Genomic DNA, 20240 nt, shown 5'->3' on the forward strand with positions numbered 1-20240 from the left:
CTCAGTGGGACACATGGACTGCTACATTTTTCTTAAGGTGTGTGAGCAAGGTGCTGCCCATCAGGGTTTGTCTAACCTGTGCTCTAAATGAAGAGAGTTTATTCAGGGATGTCGGTTTGCAAGGTTGGACATCCTTACTTTCTCTAAAATATTCCATTCTTTTTTCTTTTTTTTTTCATTTATTGTTGTGCGGGTACATTGTGGCACTTATAAAGGTTCTTGCAATGTATCAAATATATCATATTTAAATTTATCCCTCCACCACTCTCCTTCATCCTCCCCTCCCCTGATAACTGGAACAGTTTCAACAGATATCATTTCTGCATTTACATACATGTGTATACATCAAATGTCTTCTTTACTGAAAAAATTTGTCTCCATTGTGAATAGTCAAACTGAAGCCTGGTTTCAGATATACAAACTACTGAGGCAAGATAAGTTTTTGAAAATTGAATTTTTTTTCAAGACTTCTCTTTTCCTTCTCAGGGCTCTTGTGATTTCTTTGCCTATAGAAGGGTGGGGAATTAAAATCTGTTCTGGTCTTCTACAAAAGCTTAGGCCCAATAATAAGATTTGGCTGGGAGGCCTGGAGTAGAGGCAAAAATAGGAGGCAGCAATTGTTAGAAACCAGGAAGAAGACAGTGTGCTCCCTCTTTACCCTATCCTGACAGCCTTAGGGGATCTCCTAAAAGATTTAGCCTCTTGAACAATTCTTGCCACCTAAGTAGAAACTGAAATAATAAATTCACCAGATTCAAAGGCATTATAAGCACTAGGAATATGGGTCTCCTGAGATTACCTGAAACCTCTAATTTTTTTTCTTCTGGTTCCTTTGCATTTTTATTTTTAAATTTTTTTTCATTTATTCATATGTGCAAACAATGTTTGGGTAATTTCTCCCCATCCCTTCCCTCCGCCCCCCACCCGCTTGCTTCCAGGCAGAAACTGTTCTGCCCTCTAATTTTGTTGAAGAGAGAGTATAAACAATAATAAGAAGGACAAGTGTTTTTGTTAGTTGAGATAAGGATAGCTATATAGGGAGATTCCTAGTATTGCTTCCATGTACATATGTGTTACATTCTAAGCTGATTCTTCTCGAACTGACCTTTTCTCTAGTTCCTGATCCCCTTCTCCTATTTGCCTCTGTTGCTTTAAAGTTTCTGCATTAGTTCCTTTGCATTGAGGACATCAAATACTGTAATGTTTTTTGGGTTTCTTACCTATCCTCATACTTCCCTTGTGTGCTCTCGCCTTATCATGTGATCAAAGTTCAATCCCCTTGTTGTGTTTGCCCTTGATCTAAAGTCCACATATGAGGGAGAACATACAATTATTGGTCTTATGAGCCTGGCTAACCTCACTCAGGATGCTGTTCTCCAGTTCCATCCATTTACTTGCGAATGATAAGATTTCATTCTTCTTCACGGCTGAGTAGAATTCCATTGTGTATAAATACCACATTTTCTTAATCCATTCATCAGTAGTGAGGTATATTGGCTGTTTCCATAACTTGGCTATTGTGAATAGTGCTGCAATAAGCATGGGTGTGCAGGTGCCTCTGGAGTAACCTGTGTCACAGTCTTTTGGGTATATCCCCAAGAGTGGTATTGCTGGATCATATGGCAGATCTATGTTTAGCTTTTTAAGAAGCCTCCAAATTTTTTTCCAGAGTGGTTGTACTAGTTTGCACTCCCACCAGCAGTGTATGAGGGTTCCTTTTTCCCCACATCCTTGCCAACACCTGATGTTGTTGTTGTTTCTAATGATGGCTATTCTAACAGGGGTGAGGTGGAATCTTAGTGTGGTTTTGATTTGCATTTCCTTTATGGCTAGAGATGGTGAGCATTTTTTCATGTGTTTTTTGGCCATTTGAATTTCTTCTTTTGAGAAAGTTCTGTTTAGTTCACTTGCCCATTTCTTTATTGGTGAACCTCTAATTATAAAGATTTATTTTCTACGTACATAGTTATTTATCTGTATTTCAACTGTATAGTCAAAATTCTACAGAATGGTGTGTTACTTATGCATTGCCTCTGAACTCTGCATTCAGTGATGTCTTGCTGGTAGGTTGAAATCAATCATGGCGGCAGTGTTTACACCACAGAGATCAGTGCACACAACAAATCAGGGCTTGAGTTTTCATTTTGTCAATGGTCCCAACTTAAGAAAGAAATGAAAAAATTGATAATATTGCTAACTAAATTCAAAAGAATGTCTGTGACTGTTGCATTGTGAATAGTACTCAAAACTGAAAAAAAAAAACCTCCAAGTATTTCAAAACCACTATCTGATTCAGTAAGGAAGTTCTGCATATCATCATTTATGTTCAGATATATGTGTTCATTCTTTTTTTCCTCTCTTACTCATTAATGTTTAGGGAAAATATCAGAAAATATTCATTTCAACTCTAAGACCATAAATGAATGGTATTCTCAACTTCTTTGTTGAAAAGGAAGTAATGAAAGCAGTTAAACATTTATTTATGGTAAAATTTATAGTGGAATTACGCATGTATTTGCACATTTTTTCATAGAGCCAGTTGTTGAACATGAACCAGCACACCACTGTTTGAGCTGTGCATCATTGCTCTTTTGCATTCTATTTCAACTTGTCCACCATTGAACATTTTGCTATTTAGTTTTTTTCAGTTCTTTTGCGATTTTGTTTTTGAGTTTCACATGTATCTAGAAACTTGTATGTACAACTGTCTCTCCTCTTTTAGTCCAATGCCATGCTTGAGCCTGTAGAAGTATCTCTTTCTCCGACTTCCAGGTTCCAAGGCTTTCTCTCCCTGCTTGGAGGTATTATTTTCTTCCATGCTGTGGGGTATTTCCTTTTTGTTTCCTTTCAGGTTAAAAATCTATTCTCTACCTCCTTCCTCCTTTCTATTCTCAAACTTAACCCATGCAATAAATAAAATATATACTGGTCCTTGGGTAATTCTTCATGAGATTCTCTTTAGCAGCATCTGAACCAAACTCCTTTCCAGCTTGCTGGTCTCTTCCTCAGCACGAGTGAATTGAGCTATGTACCTTGTAGAGGGAGCTCCTACCTCCCTGCTGCTCATTGCTGTGAGCTTTGAATGGTCTTAGGTTTCCTCAGTGGTAGAAAGGGGTAAGATGAGCAGTGGAGGCAGCGGCTTGCTACAACTGCCATGATCCTAGTGCAGCTCACAAACAGCACCAGAAGAAGAGTGAGATCTGCTACTGCCCAGTATGGAGACGCACCTGGAAATGATGGTACTTACACTTCGAGAAGGCAAAATGATTTGCTTTCAGTGGTTAATTTACCAGATGATCAGATGCATAGCTCCCAAGAAGGTCTTAATAAGTAGGACTGGATTTGCATACTTATGTAAAACAAACACAAACCAGACTCCTTTTTTCTTTATTGCCTTGAATACATCTACTTTGCCATTTTATTCTTTCCTTGGGGATGGGTGAGATTTTGATGAACAGAAAGAATAAGGGAATAAATACTGGAAGGATGTGTGTGATAAATTTGGAGTTCAATGACCACTTTAGACTTAGACATCTACATTATTGTATTACCACAAAATTATGATATTTGCTAATAAAGGTATTTCATTAAAATAAGCTAATATATGTGAGCACTTACAGTAACGCCTAATACATGGTGGGGACATAATCGTATCAACTGAGATAAGATGGGACATGTTACTTTGGCAACTCCCAAATCTCAGGTACTACTTAGTCAGAATTCAGGGTCATTTCCTTCTCACGTGACATCCTGATGCACACAAGGGACTCTCTCAAAGGCAGCAGACTCAGAAACTCAAGCTGCTTCCAGGTACACCCTCTGAACCATATGGTTTTAAGGTCACTTTGGAGGTCACACAGGATTGTCTGGGATGAATTTTGAGGACTGACATAGTGACGTTATTTATTCCTGTCCATATCCCATTGGCCAGAACTTGTCACGTGGCTAATATAACTACAAGTACAGCTGGGAACTATAGAGAAAAACATGTAGAGTTGGTGAGACTGCCTATCTCTACCATTAACAGCATTAAGTGTACTAAGAAGAATATTGTTACTATTCTCAAAGAATGAACTATTTCCTTCTGGTTAAGTATTGCTATCTCTATTTCCACTGGTTTTATAGCTTTAGATTAGTTTTTAGTTGATGACTATTTGTTTCTAAAACATCATGAAATATGCTTTTATTTTGATCTCTTTGCTAGCCAGGGTTCTCCAGAGAAACAGAACAATTAGGAGTTAGATGTAAAGATACAGGTAGAAAGATATAGATATATGAGAGGGGATTTATTAGGGGAATTGTCTCACTATGATTATGATTATGGCATACCATAGGCCATATGAAAGTGGGAGACCTTGGGAAGCTAGACATATGCCTCAGTCTGTGTCCCACAGCCTCAGGCCAGGCAGGCTGATGGTTTAATTCTCAGTGTAAAGCCAAAGGCTTGAAAACCTGGAGATGGGATAAATCCCAGAGGTTGAAAGCCAAAGAGCATTCTGATGTTTAAGGGCAAAAGAGATAGAGAGAGAGAGAGAGAGAGAGAGAGTGAGAGAGAGAGAGAGAGAGAGAGAGAGAAATATGAATTTTCCCTCCTTGCCTTTTTGTTTCATTTGAACCTTCAACAGATTTGGATGGTGCTCACCCACATTTAGTGAAGGTGGATCTTTCTTACTCAGTCCACTGATTCAAATACCAGTCTATTCTGTAAACACCCTCACAGATATACCAGAAATAATGCTTTTCTAACTATTTGAGTACATCTTAATCCAGTCAAGTTGACACCTAAATTTAATCACCATGCTCTCCATAATAAGTGAGCAACTTAATTTTATTTTACTTTCTATAATGGGAAAGCCACCAAATGGCAACAGTTGAATTTTCCAGAAACTCTCACTAAACAAGGGCTCAAAGTTAAAATTCAGTTGATTTAAAGAAGTGTGATATTTATTATATACCTGAGCTTATACTCTGAGATTCATACCTGCATTAAAACACATACCCAGTATATAGTTGGAGAGAATAAAAGAGATTGAAGTATTTTCCATTTCAGAACTGTTCCATGGGAGTGTTAAAACAACATGACACTTTTCAGGGCACTGGAAGGAAAAGATATTGGGAGGTACAGCCTCTTTATGCTAGATTGTAACATGGAGGCCAGTTTGAGAAAATATAGATGTGGAAATTAGTCTTACTGCATCAGTTATGAGAATGACTGTGCTTCAGGTAACCCAGTACAAAGGGGTTAGGGCTACCAGTTCTACTAGTGAGCAGTGTAGACAATTCAATTCCTATTTTGTGCTATTATGAGTTTAGAGAAATCTATTTTTCTCAGGATTATACATAGGTTAGTGATATTTTAGATGTCCTGTGAGTTTAGAGTAGGACCTTAAAGGATGGGTGTGAGATTTAAATAGGCAAAGAAAAAGATAAAAAAGTACCACAAAAGAGAGAATGGTGAGAGAACGCTGTAGACGAAGGAAAATCATTTGCATGGTATATTTAGGGTTCAGCACACAAATTTTCCAGGATGAGTAGTGGGAGAGAAGACTGGAAAGTATGTTCAGAACAGATCATAGAGGGGGTTGAATGATGGTGAAAATTATGTTTGGTATTTTCCTGCTGGAAAGGGGAAATGCATAAATTTTTTTCAGGGAAACACCATGATCTGAATAAAGCTCCAAGAAAGTTAATTTACCAGTGGACGTAGTGTTGGGTAGAGGTGAAAGACTAAAAGCAGAGAGACCATTTAGAACATTGCAATTATCCAAAGGTGTTTTGACTTGGATTATGTTTACAGTGTCAAAGATGACCCTGAGGTTTTGGCTGAATTTTCATTTTCTAATGTTAATGTGGAAAGACATTTATATTTTTTAAAAATGATGTCATGATTCTCTTTTCTTTCTTTTTAAAAGTATCTGTCCTATCATGATTGCTAGTACATACATCCTTCCTTCATTCCAGCAGTGTCCATGTTAGTAGTGGATGCACCTATGTCTTCATGGGCCTGTATAGGATATTCTATAAGTTGTTCTTTTCTTCTCAGCCTACAGGTCAAGTTTTTCAGCCCTTCCAGAGACTCTGAGCTGCCCACCATTGCTTAACACTTCTTTCCTGATCAATTGCCCCAGAGTAATTACATTACTTGCAAACAAAAACCTTAATTGATTTACTTTTTATTTGATACCATAACCAAGATGTAAACTAGAATCACCTTGTCCTTATGATTTAGGTAAGACTGATTTAAACCACATTCCATAGATTGTAGAAAGTCCCATGAAGATTTCTGTAAATTCTGCAGGAGGCTTAGGTCCTCACAGACATACCTGATTATGATACTTTGTGTCCTCTCAATCAAAATTTCTCAACTCTTGAATTATTGACACTTTGGGCTAGATGATTTTTTTACAGTGCTGGGACCCCAACTCAGGGCCTGGAGTATGCTAGGTAAGTGTTCCACCACTGAACTATATCCTTAGCTCTAGAATGGATGATTCTTTATTGTAGGTTGCTGATCTGTACATTGTATGACTTTGGCACCATTCCTGGTCTCCACCATTCAATGCCAGTATCTGTCCCAAGTGTCAACAAATACTGACAAGTGTTCCCTTGAGGACAAAAATCACTCCTAATTGGGAACTATTATTCTCAATTAATTCCATTTAGGAATTGGCACCTGTTGTCCCTGGTTTTCACCAAGTCAAACTGTGTGGAACTCAGACATTGTTTTCCCCTGAATTTCCACCTAAATTGAAAAAAGGATCTATACCATTAACAAATTTATGGAAAATTTGTAGAAATAGAGATTATCATCATAGATAAACAATCAATATCAAATTTGTCAACTTACCATTCGCATGGTCAAATTGCCCTCCTGTGGAGCCATGGCGTCCCACCAGTGGCTCCCTTGCAGGCACATGCTGGCTTCTCTAGGGATCACCCAGGGGACTAAAGCATATGCTCCCAGTGTGTCTGACACCAGACAGCAGAGGCTCCTAGTGTCTTGATTCTTAAAACAAGTGACTGGAACCTGAGGGACGTCCTTTGCCATTAACTGTATATTGAGTGTTAAGCCACTGGGAGGCAGAATTGTCTCACCAAACCAAAGTTTGTTTTTGTAAGCCAGTTTGTACCTTTGATCTAATCTAAATGCTGACATAGCCATCGGGAAACTTCAATTATTTCAACAAATTGACAAACAAAGACAGAGCTGTTGTAAATTCAAAATAGACAGTTTCCCATTACTGTAACAAACACATCGGATTCATACTGTATTTTAATGAGCTTTGGGTTTCTAAATAGTTTTAATTTTACAAAAGAATTGTGAAGATTCTATAGACAGTTTTCATAATGATCTAAACCCAGTTACTCTCATTATTAACATCTTACATTAATGCAGTGCACTTATAACTGTGAACCAATGCTAAGACATTAGTATGAAATAAAGTCCACAATTTGTTCAAATTTCCTCGCTTTTAACCTAATGTCATTTTTATGGTCTAGGATCCCATCCAACATACCATGTTACATTTGATTATCATGCTTCCTTTGGCTCCTTTAGAATGTGGAATTTTCTCAGACTTTTCTTGTTTTTACTGACCTTGATAGCTTTAGGGGTCTTGATCAGGTATTTCATAGAATATTCTTCAGTTTGGGTTTTCTAATGTTTTCCTCATGGTTAGATAGAGGTTGTAAAGTGCTGCTTTTATCCTATCTTGTTATCAGCATGATATATCAATTTTGATCTTAACTTGGAGCACCTGACTGAGCAGTGTTTGTCAAACTTTCATTCCTCCACCCCATCCCATACTGTACTCTTTGGAAGGAAGTCACTATTCGTAGCACACATTTAAGAAATAAATATTCCCCTCCTTGAGGGGATACCATCTATGAAAATTACCTGGAATTCCTCTGTGCAGATTTATCTATTCTCCTTATTCACTTAATAATTTATTTATGTCATAATGGACTTATGTATATTTATCTTCTATCTTCCTTTTTCCAATCAAGTCTGGCCAAATTTTACATTCCTTTAGTGATAATGATAGCTACACTTGTTGAGAGTTTATATATGGCAGTCACTGTGCTAAGAATTCTATGCACTTTATCTCATTCAATATTAGCAACCACCCTGAAGGGAGAAATTATTATTGTTTCATCCCAAATGAAGAGCCCGAAGGTTGAAGAGATAAATAAGTTCCCTGGCCACATTATTGGTAAGTGGTATAAAACCAGGATGTAAGCACTGCTCTGTGGGAATTCAAGGCCTGGACATTTCATGGCTATAACACTGCTTTCTGCTTCCCTGGAGAATAGGATGTGCTAAAAGGTTGAGTTAACTGTATGAGGATAGGAAGACAGGTAAAGATTGTGGTGGTATCAGGCCAATAATCCAACTCTTTGTCCTTCCATTCTCTTCACTAACAACCTAATAATTTCCCTTCTCCATTTGTCAAAGCTAATTAAAGAAATTTTTATTAGGATATTTTCATTGTATAGGGGAGGATTCATTGCAATAATTTCAGACAGGTTTACATTGTACATTGGTTAGATCGCTCCTACTATCTCCCTCCCCTCAACTCTTTCCCTGCTCCACTTAAAGCAATTGCAAGACATTTCATTGTTCTATTTCATATATATATATATATAAAGTCTATCAACCATATTCCCTTACTTTTATCTCCTCCATTCAATCTCCCCCCTCTCATAAGTAGCCCCCCCCACACTGTATCTATTTTATAGTCCTGTTGTCAAGGATAAAATTTTTTAAAATCAATAGAAATGCATTGAGATCACACTAGTATGTCATTTGTAAATTAACATGTGACAAATAAGAAATATACTATTTTTCCTAACAGTGTCTGTAAATAATCATATCTCAAAAGGTAGAGAATGGGATAGAATTTTGTTCTATAGTTTATAAAGCCTAATCTATGTACAATTTTTACAATAAAGTTATGATAGAATAATTGTAGGTTTATTGAAAAGTTGTAAAGATAGAACTGAAAGTGCCTGTATTCCCTGTATACACTTTTCCCCATTGTTAACATCTTCCACTAGTATCATGTATTTATCATAATTAATTAATATAATATTACTAAATTGTTATTGACTAAAACACATAATTTATTCACATTTCCTTGGTTTAACCTAAAGTCTCTTATGTGTTCCAGGATTCCATACACGATACCACATTGCACTAGGTTGTCAGAAGACCTCAGGCTTTTCTTATCTGTAATTACTTTTCAGACTTTCCTCATTTTTGTGGACTTTGGCAGTTTGGAGTCAGGTTTTTTTTTTTTAGAATGTCCCTGTACTGGAATTTGTCCACTGTTTTTCTCATGATCAGACTGGAATTGTGGGTCTAGGGAGGAAGAGCACAGAGGTGAAGAGCTGTTTTTATCTCTCTGTATGAAGGACGCATACTCTCAGCTATCAGGAAGACTTGCCACTGTGGGATGTTGGCCTTGGGCCTCCTTGGACTTGCTGGAGTCATACTGGTCAAGTTTCCCCATTGAGAATATTCTCTTTTTCCCTGTGTTACTGTTTGTCACTGTGAAAAAAATACCTGAACAAATCAATTTAAACTGAGGAATGATTTATTTTGCCTCACAGTTTCTGAGGTTTCAGCCCACAGTTAACTTGCTTCATTGCTATAGGCCTGTGGTGAGGCAGAACATCATGGTGGCAGAAGGTTTTAAGGTTGTGACAAAGCTGCTCACCTCATGGCCTCATGGCACACAGGGGGCAGAGAGAGAGAGAGAGAGAGAGAGAGAGAGAGAGAAAGAAAAGGGGTTTGGGGACAAGAAATACTCTCAGTGACCTATTTCCTCACTAGGCCTCACATCTTAGTAACCCATTCAGCCATGAAGCTATGAATCCAATGTCCTCTCAGTAATGCATCAACTGGGGATCTGGGGGTCAGACCTTCAACGCATGAACCATGAGCGTGTGGTGGATATTTCCTATTCATGCCATAATACCTCCCTGTTTCTATAATATGCTTTTGGGAAGAAAGTCACAATGAAAGTCCATGTTAAAGGGTGGGAGCTATGTGATCTTCTTTCAGTGGGCAATATTATATGTATCATTTGAATTCTTTACAGGAGATTTCTCTCTTCTCCCTCATTTGTTTATTATTCTATAATTTATTCATATCAGTGAGAACCATGAACATTTACTTGATACTTTGGGTTATAATCCAATACTAATTTTTAAAATTTTCTGACTCAAATTACTCCAACTTTGGCTATTGGGAGCTCTTTCCAGTACTTCTGTACCTAGTTGACATATCCTCACTTTTTTTTTTTTTTTTTTACCACTTTCTGGCATTGCAAGAGGCTTCAGGCTCATCTTTTGTATTTGCTTCCCCAGTCCTAGAGTCAGTCATTTTCTCAAGAAGCTTTGGTTCCATTTACTAGAGAATGACATTAGAAACAGAGATCTGGATGCTACATTTATGTACTTTTATGCAATCTTTACTTATAACATTATTCTTTCAAATGATATTATTAGCCCTAGTTAGTAGATAATTAATTTTGCACTCTTGCACAGATTCTCCCATCCAGTTATAGAACCTGGCTCAAGTCAGGACCTGGGGTGCTTACAAATCTATGCTGTCCAATATATGTAGAAATAATGGTTAAAATGAAAAAGGAGTGTCCATATTGTCTGCAATTGGTTTGGTGTCTACTTTTCTTTCCTCTAAAAAAAATAAAAAAAAAAAGCTTTTCTCCTGGAATCAATGGCTGAAGCTCGTTTGTAGTCAAAGGACATGGTGGGGTTTCTGGTCTTGTTTTACTGAGGGCACCACCACAGACCCAGGGTCTTACATGGGGCTGCTCTACTGTGGCTCACAGGATCAGAAGCAGGGGAATCTGTTTGAAGGACCCCTTACATAGCTTCAAACAGAACCGGGGCCAATCACATTTGGGAGACATGGAAGCTGGTGGAAGGGAAAGTAGCAAAGGCCATCACTGAGATGAAAAAGCCCAGAAAAGACAACATTTTGGCAGAAAAGGGACAGCTTAGAGCATGTTCACTAAATTCCCACTTCTCAGGCAGTTCAGGAAGTTCAGTGGGACCAAAATGAGAATTCATTTCTTGCTAACAAATGAAGCCCATGGGTTTTTAAAATTTGGACATTTTCTGTATAATTGGAGTGAACTACATTACATTTCAGACTCCTCATCTTTGGAAACTGTGTTAATTTATAGGTCAGGGCTCTGCTAAAGAGATTGTGATAATCCTAATGGGGAAAAACAAGAGACTTGGGCTCTAGTCAAGATTAAATACAATGTAAAGAAGTCATGCTATAGCAAAGTATATTTTTAATACATTTACTCTGTGTGATTATAACAATAATGCATATTCGTTGTGGAAAATTAGATAACATACATAAGTGAATAAAAAAGAATTCTCCCACTCAGAGATATATACTGTTAGGATTTCGTGGTATTCTCCTCTCCCTCCTCCCATCTCTTTTTGCCTGTTGATTCACAGATAACATTGCATATAATAATTTGTGTATCTTGTTTTTCATTTAACACTTGATTATCATTTTTTCACATTATTAAATATGTGTGAAGTATTTGGTATTTAATAGCCATATAATATGCCATCAGATGAATATATTCAATTTGAACAATGCTACAACAAATTTTTGTATAAATACATTTTGAATATATCTAAGATGATTCCCTTAGGATCAATTTTTAGAAATAGAATAAGGTGATGATAGAAAAAAATTTCCTGTCTCAAAGAGTGAATGACATGAAAATGAAGTGAGTTAACTTACAATAGTGTTTTGTGCATGTCAAACATTCCTGTTAGGTATGATTATTGTAAGTATATTCTATTTGATAAATATTTGCGACAGTATTCCAGAAAATTCCTTTTCATTTTTAATTTAGGTATAACATAGTAATTGAACTGTGATATTCGCCTTTGTGTGTGACATCTAGGAAAAGAGATGGGGACTTGGTTAAAAGGACTGAAGAAATTAAAAACAGGCCTGTCAAAGAATGAGTGAAAGGGGCAAAAAATAGAATGTAAAAGGAGCTGTGAGGATTTTGCTACCGTTGTATCTAATGAAGTATGAGCTAGTGTGTGTGTGTGTGCACGTGCGCGCGCATGTGTGAATGCTTGGGTGCATGTACACGTGTGTGATATTGTGAGAATAGAGAGAAAGGAATTTGAGGCTGTGGTGATGCCTATCTGACAGAATAGTAGGATCATGAGCACGTTGAGTAAAATAGCAGGCCAGTTGCTGCCCAGACACATGGAATATTCTAATATAAGGAAGGTATAACCCTGAGACCATCTGTTCTATCACAAAGGCTAAAAAGATCAAAACAAGGAGACGCCCAGAGAGCCAAAATTAAGGATAATCTCTAAGCTATTAAATTTCAATCAGTGGAGTTAGAATTTAGGGCAGCAACAAAAAGAGTAGATTAAGAGAACAAAGGCAGGAACATTACCACCAGAGAATCATGGTCTAAAACATATCTCTATCCCTTAGGGAGAAAGAAAGCCCTTTGACTTTCTCCTTTTGGCAACTGCACAGGTTTGTGGCTTGAGGACTTCTGCACTCCACTCTATATTATCCCTCCTCCTCCTTCCTCTTTTTCTTTCTTTTTGAGACAGAGTATCACTACATAGCCCAGGCTGGCCTTAAACTTCTGGTCCTCCTGCTTCAGCCTCCTGAGTGCTGTGATAATAGGCATGAACTGCCACACAGGCTCAGTTTTGCTTCTGTGACCTCCCATGCTGCTCATGACAGCCTATGACCTGCCACTCATGGAGCACTTACCTCTGTACTGAGCAGAACTAAACAATTTGGAATACCAGAGCCATGAGGAAAAAAACATCAGCTCTATTACAGTATTCAACTGAAGCTCAGAGCAGTGAAATGACTTGTTAAAGATCTCATAGTGGAAGATCAAGGAAAAGGAAATAAATGTGTATCCCACCTTCTATTCTCAAGCTCCTGGCTGCCAGATACCAGTAGAGAGTGCTGACTAAGGAGGGAGCCCTCTTCAGGGGCACTTTGACCTGGTTGAGGAGAAAGACTGGGATATCTCATGAATAGAGCAGACCACTGGACGGGAACAGGACCAACCAATTGCCGAAACTCCTTGGAATGTCAAGATCATCTGGCTCTCAAGTTTCCTCATTTGAACAACGGCAGTCACCCCTAGTTAGGCAGTGAGGCTTTCAAAGGTTTGGCCATGGTTCTCCCTCTTTCTAGAGCTCTTGATGGCCTTTCAAAAGCCACAGAAGCTTAGGGCCCTCAGACTTCCCTCCCAGGCTTATGAGCCTTATGTTGAACTGTACTTTCAATGCTAGGAACTTCACAGAAGTCAAAGTAACCAGTAATCAAAGTCCATGATTTCACCATATGTGCCACCTCACCTCACTTTATAGTGATTCCAAAGGATTTATTAGAGGTTGAGAAATTTTTCCTGGATCACATGATAATAAGTAATAATCAACATCAAGGCTCATTCTCTTTTGAAGTGCAATTGAAATACAACACCTGCACATATACAAGTGTAAAATGTATTATTTGTATATCTGTGAAGCCACAACCAAAATCAAGATGACTGAAGTCTTTATTCTTAGCCTTTGGGCAGCAGTTGATACCTGCTAATCCTAGCTGTTCCTTGGGATTAGTAGGTCAGGGTTGATCCCATCTTAGTAGGTAAGCAGTCAGAGACCTGGAGATGACCATTCTAGCTTCTAAAATGTCCTGTTCCTCCAGGTAAGCACTTTTGTGAGTTCCTGAAAACGCATTTCACAGGGCAGAGTTGAATTTTGCTTAGCAATTTAGGAATTTAGGCCAGGTAACTCAATATTTGTATGATTGTCCAGCCTGCCAAATGCCATGTGGCGTTTGCCACAAAGTGCCCAGTCCAGGACCAGGCCTGCAGATGGTAGACAACAGGCCCTTAAGGAGGCCCAACCAGGCCTGCTCTGAGCAGTTTGATCCCGACAGACTGATGTTCTTTAGGGAACCCCTTAGTAAACCAGGTGTGCTTGTTTTAAAAGGATAAATAAAAACATTTTTTGTTAACTTTTTTCAATTTTAAATCTTTTTAGGTGAGAAAAGTTTCTCAGGAATAGTTGTCTTCCACTTGTTCTACTTTTCCTTCAAAAAATTCCTATAACTAATCAGAAGCTACATTGGTCATGTACATATTATCTTATTTATCCTTACAACAATCCCATAGTATCATCCCACTTCATAGATGAAAAACTGAAGTTTAGGGGAATTAGGTAACATTGATTTTTTTTTCATGGCTATGAAATGGTAGAGTCACAATATAAACTGTGTGATTCTAAGACTGGAATTGGTTTCAGTTCATCAGGCATTTGGAGATGAGTGGCAGGAAGGAACAGGGGACAATGCTACAATTTCAAGTCCAAGAATTCCTTTGTTTACAGATATATTTTCTGCTGTTACAAAAATGGGATCATCTAATACATAGTGTTTTATAACTTAACTTTGCCATTAATGCATCTTGAATATCTTGCCACGACAGGTTTTTTTTAATTTCCTTTCCTTCCTTCCCTCTCCTCCATTTTCTCATCTCTCTTCTCCTTTCCTCTTCCACTTTTCCTCCATCCTTTTTCTTTCTTCTTCTTCTTTTTTTTAATGGTGTAGGCACATCATAACTCATAGTTATCAGGACTTTGATTTTGTATTTGCCCCTCTCCATGGCATTCTGATTTAGTAGGTCTGGATTAGGACCAGGGCATGTGGGATCTAGAAAAGTTTTGGGGTGACTGATAAACCCCACTGGTACAAACCAGTTATTCTATGCTGCTTCCTGTGGAGTGAATGAAATATAAACAAACAGAGCAACCAACAAAACAGGAGCCCAGCCAACAACCAAGAGCCCTGGTGCCTGAGAAAGATTGGGTGGAAGGAGGAGAAGGCTGGGTTCCATTCCCAGGGGTTGGAGGATGTGCAGTTACATTCCCATGGCAGACAAAGGTAGGAAAGTTGTCTCTCCCACAGGAGCATGTGAAGGAGGGAAGCACTAAGACAGTAACAGCCTCCAAATTCCTCTCTAGGAATAGAGATGCGTTTAGAAGTTGGGGGACTTGTTTTAAAGTTTCATTTGCATTGCAAGCACAATTTTACTTAAGTTGTCTGTTTATTGGAGGTGCTTCATATGGTGAAGGATTTGAGGGGAGCCCCCTTGATGTCACACTTACTGAGGGAGGGTTTGATCACTAGATTTTACTTTCTTTTTTTTTTTTAATTAGGATTTTTTCCCATTACCAATTTGCTTCAGGCATTGAAAGACATGTGCAGTACACAAACAAAAGCTCTGAATTCCATTAGTTTTTCATTTTAGTCTTTTCTCTCAAAATGTCATTGGTCGATCCATTTGGGAGACTCTTCCCTTCCATGCACATCTCACTTGCTGATGAAAGAGATAACTAGCATCAATCATCCTCAAGTAGACTTTTGGAAGGATAGTAAACAGGGAGTCCAAAAACCAGGCTCAGGGAGTCCCAGCCTTACTTCTTTCACCACAGCCAGGTGTCTGTACTTGATTCCCCTGGGAGGCTCAGCCCAATTCCAATGTCATCTCAGGCCCACAGCAGGGGAACTGATCCAGCCAGACTTGCTCTCACTGTCCCAAGTCACAGACACTGCTAGTCTCTGTGATCTGGTCTGCTCGTTAGGCACCTGCCTTATTCCCAAACCTAAAGTCCCCTATGGGTTCCACTGCTCCTATATTTCTGTCTAGCATCCTGCTTTGAACCACAGATTCTTCCTAGAAGTAAACTTGCCTGTCTCTTGCCAGGCTTCCACCACCTGGAATTGGAATATTACCCCAGGCCTGAGGTTTCTGAATGGGGCTTGGCCATTAAAGGACAGATTCCTTGAAGCCAGATTCCTGTCTGGATTTCTAAGTATCACCTGTCCCATTAGTAAGCTAGAAGTCATTATTGGGAACATTTCATCTTCTGACTTATGACCTCCTTCTGCTTCCTCTAATACCTGAAATTTCATCAGTTCCCCAAAAGCAGATTTCTACTCCAGAGGTGGGTCAATGCATTGTTCCAAGCCCTCTGCATCCTCCCTAAGTAATTAGATGTGCACTGCAATTCTACGAAATGGCCATGACTTCATATAATTGGTGGGTTCTGGAAATGTTCTATTTAAATCAATATTTTGTAAATGAAATCCTTTTAAAATATTCTAAATAGATTATGTCCAAGAATTGCATTCTGATTCATTTATAAAAATAAGTAGCAAAATGACACTGTTTAAAGTACATGACGTAAAACTTGATTTTTTGAGTCTCAACTCTTGCAGATTATAGTCTTGAACTAATCATTATACAGTCTTCCTGGAACTTTTTCTTCACCTGAGGAATCTGGTTGTAATAGACTCTGGTTCTTAAATAGTCAGACACTAACATGTATTGTTTTGTATATTCAAAATGTTCAGGTTAAAAGTTCTCAAAATTAAATACACTGGCAGAAGTCTCCACTGCCTGGGTACTGACTCTTTCAGTTTTTGTTTTTATAGACTGTCCTTAATGACCTGGAATTGTCTTTACAGTTGCCAACTAAGGTAATCTTCATAGAAGGGAAGCTGCCTAGTCTCCAGAGAGGAGATTTTTACTTTTTTATTTTTGGAAATAACCGAAAGCAAGTGGCGCTCTTTTGAACATGGAACAACTAGTCACCCCAAGTCACCTTGAAGATCAGAAGACAACGCTGAGCCGGGATAGTTGAGAACAATTACTCCAAGAAACAGAGAGCCATTAGCCGTACTTTTCTTCTGTAATTAATGGAGAGGCCTTGAATCTTTGTATTAGACTCTTTAATCCAAGGGTTGCTAAATGTTTTACAAATGTTAATTAACTCAGTTAAACTTCACACCACCACCTTGAGGCAGCTAATTCCTCTTTGGGACAGCCTATCTTTGCTTGCTACACCATGGTGCACAAACTATACATTAGTGTGAATTAGGATAATTAATAATAACAGTAAAACTTTGAGTTTGGATAATGCGTAACTTTACAAACACCAGATTTGTGCAATGAGGACTGAAGCGAAAGAGCGAGTCAGCTTACTGCCAATTATGACAAAGCAAAAAACACCACACTTGTTTCAGGTTCCACTCTATGCTGAGGGCTCATGACCTTGAACAGCCCTGTGACCTTTTTATGACTCAGTTCCTGCAGCTTTCAAGTGGAAGCAATAAGATTAGTCACATCTTTGCTTCACAGAGATGTTGCAAGGAATAATTTTTATAATATGTTGTGGAGTGTTCAGATAAAAGTTGGAAATTAATATATGATGAAACACTATTACTACTTATCTTTACCCCATCTAAATAAGTTAGCAAGTGAAATATCTGCATCCTCACAGATCTGGCAGAGAAACCAGTACCACCATTATTTCTATTTAACATTTGTTATAGACATCCAGAGGTGGAGAACTGCTCAAAGAAGCAGATGTGTTCCTGGGATAAAAGAAAGCAAGAGATATTAGAGCAGCAAAGATGTAGCTATTTATTCTTTCCTCCCCCTTTCCTGTCTTATTTTCAATAGAGTATTTGAGACGAAATGAGTGCGATAAGAGAATCAGTGAATGACAAACATGTTTCCTTCTTGGACATCCCTGTGAAAACTTAAGTGATCCCTGTTTGTATCATTCATGTCCCCAGAATGGGCTCATATGCATTTGCTCTCAGTCTTCTTGGTCAATAATGCTTTATCTATTCTTTTCCATTTATCCAGGCCAGGGAAGAAGTAACTCCCCACCTTCACAAAGCTTTCCTCACTCAATCTCCTTCTAGAGTTTCCTGTGTCATTCCTGTGAAGCTTGTGTATGTTTTGAAATTTATATTTTGGCATTGGTTTTGCTTCTGCAAGACTTAATTCTTCCAGGTCATTATTTTTTCACAACTTTTTATTAGTAGTATATTAATTGTATAAAATAATGAGCTTCATTATAATATTTCCACATTGTTCTTTATGACTCTCTAGGTTTCGTCTAAAACAGGTCTTTGCAAACTGAGTTATTCAAGTAAATGTTAACTGAATGAATGGAATCGGTTAGCAAAATGTCAAGATTAGAATTCAGACCACACTGAATCCACATCTGCTCACTTTACCATCCCATAAACATCCTGTGAGGCACATGTAGTACAGAAGAGAAATATTGAGCAGACAAAATTAAGGGAGATGAGAGGCTGATTTGAAGGACAGTCTTCAAACAACATTCCAAAGGGAAACTGAAGGTATAACTTTAAAGGCTCAAGGAAATGGTCTTTCTGCATACAATATTACATCACTTTAGAATATGGGTATGCAATGACACCTGTAATGTGACAACACAGGCTGGTTAGCAAAAATATACATATTTATATCCTTGTCACTTATTGTGTTAAGGCTAGACTGGGGCCTGGCATTCAAGATCTCCATGGAATGGACTTCATCTGTATTTCCTGCTCCCCTTTTCTCCCTTCACATGGCCCCTGCCTGCAGAGGGAGTGAAGCACTGACTCTGAACAGCATCCTGCAAATCTTCCACCATGGCACCCTCACTTCAAATGCTCTTTCCCAGGGTCTCATTCCCTCTCAGGGTCCCGCAGCTCCATCTACTAAATCTTTCTCAGTACATTGTACAGTGCTGATCAAGTTGATGGAGTTATTACACTTAGATGTCTGATTTAGCAGTAGGTGGTAAAACACAGTGTGTAAGGACATGTGCTTCAAATTTGGAGGGCCTGGGTTCAAACTTGGACTTTTGCCTCCTTGGGATATATCAAGTTACATACACTCTACAAACCTCTACTTGTGTCCATGTAAAATAAAGATGAGGGTAATACACCCTCCTTCCTGAAACTGCATTTTGAGGACTAGAGCCTGGGAAATGGGAGGTGCTCAATAAAGGTAGGTATTTTTACTTTCACTCTGTCCACATGCTGTCCATCAAGATCAGTACAACTGTTGGCACTGGTATCTACAAACTGACACAGGTAACCCTAAAACACTGAGGCAAGCGTGTGTGTGTGTGTGTCTGTGTGTGTGTGTGTGTGTAAAACCTTGAGCAAATGATAAAGTAAGATAAATAAAAAAATAAGCTGGGAAAACTCATGGTAATTTTAATTACAAATATACATATATGTGTGTGTGTGTGTGTGTAGTTCATAAGTACAATTTAACCAAATAATAAGGTTAAAATGTGAGGACTATGAAGTTTCCTTTTTAGGGGTGATAAAAATGACCTGTAATTAGATACTGAGATTTGCTGAATTGTGTGTACCTTAAAAGGGTAAATTTTATGGAAATAAAACTGTTATTTAAAAAAAATGCTTCAAAAAGCAAGTGTACATTTTACAGCCATTGCAGGCATCCATTTAATGTTTGTATATTTAATATATTTAAAATATATTTATAAATAAAACAAAGGCATTTTAAACTTTCTCTCAACTTAGGAGTGTTAGCGTGTAAAGTGGCAGAACTACGCCAGAGCTGGCAGGCAGGGGAGAGGGCATGTCTTATTCTCCTTTCTAGAACTGGGTATACTGGCACTGTTTGCTTCTGGCAGGGAGCCTATGCACACTTGGCAACCCATGTGCCATTGTGGGGTTAAGATGAGGGAGTAACTGGTCAGGAGTTAGAGGAGGGCATGCACACAGACTTCTCCCAGCTGATGAATATGGTTGTGCTGTTAGTGATATTTAAGATGAACTTGAGCAGTGACAGTGGTCCCTGAGATCGCTAAAAGCTTTTGTAAGACACCAGTTTCGATGGAAAATCATGTTCTACTGCATGGTCTACTGAAACCGAGAACTGCAGTAGTGAAAGAGTTTGTTCTGGTCTCTCAGAAATTCCAAGGATACACATCCAGGTTTTATCTATGTCCGCCCTCACTCAGAGCTGCCAGTCAACACAAGATTCCCCAGTATCTTGCGCTGCCAAGGATGAGGTACTTTTCTAAGCATTTGTACACTCTGTTGCACACAATCTGTACAACAACCTCTGTGGTCAGAACTCTGATGGTTCACCCCATGGAGCAGACAAGGAATCACAGGCACAGAAAATAAGAACCTTGCCCAAATTCAACCTGATAATAAAAATTTTTATTATTTGGTTAAATCGTGTTTATAATTTTGGGGAACTCCAAGAAGCATACACATAGATATATGTTATTAATATTAAAATGAGTTTTCCCAGATTACCTTTTTATGTTTATCTTACTTT

This window comes from Castor canadensis, chromosome 5 (genome assembly GCF_047511655.1).
Source record: "Castor canadensis chromosome 5, mCasCan1.hap1v2, whole genome shotgun sequence".
Classification (NCBI taxonomy): domain Eukaryota; kingdom Metazoa; phylum Chordata; class Mammalia; order Rodentia; family Castoridae; genus Castor; species Castor canadensis.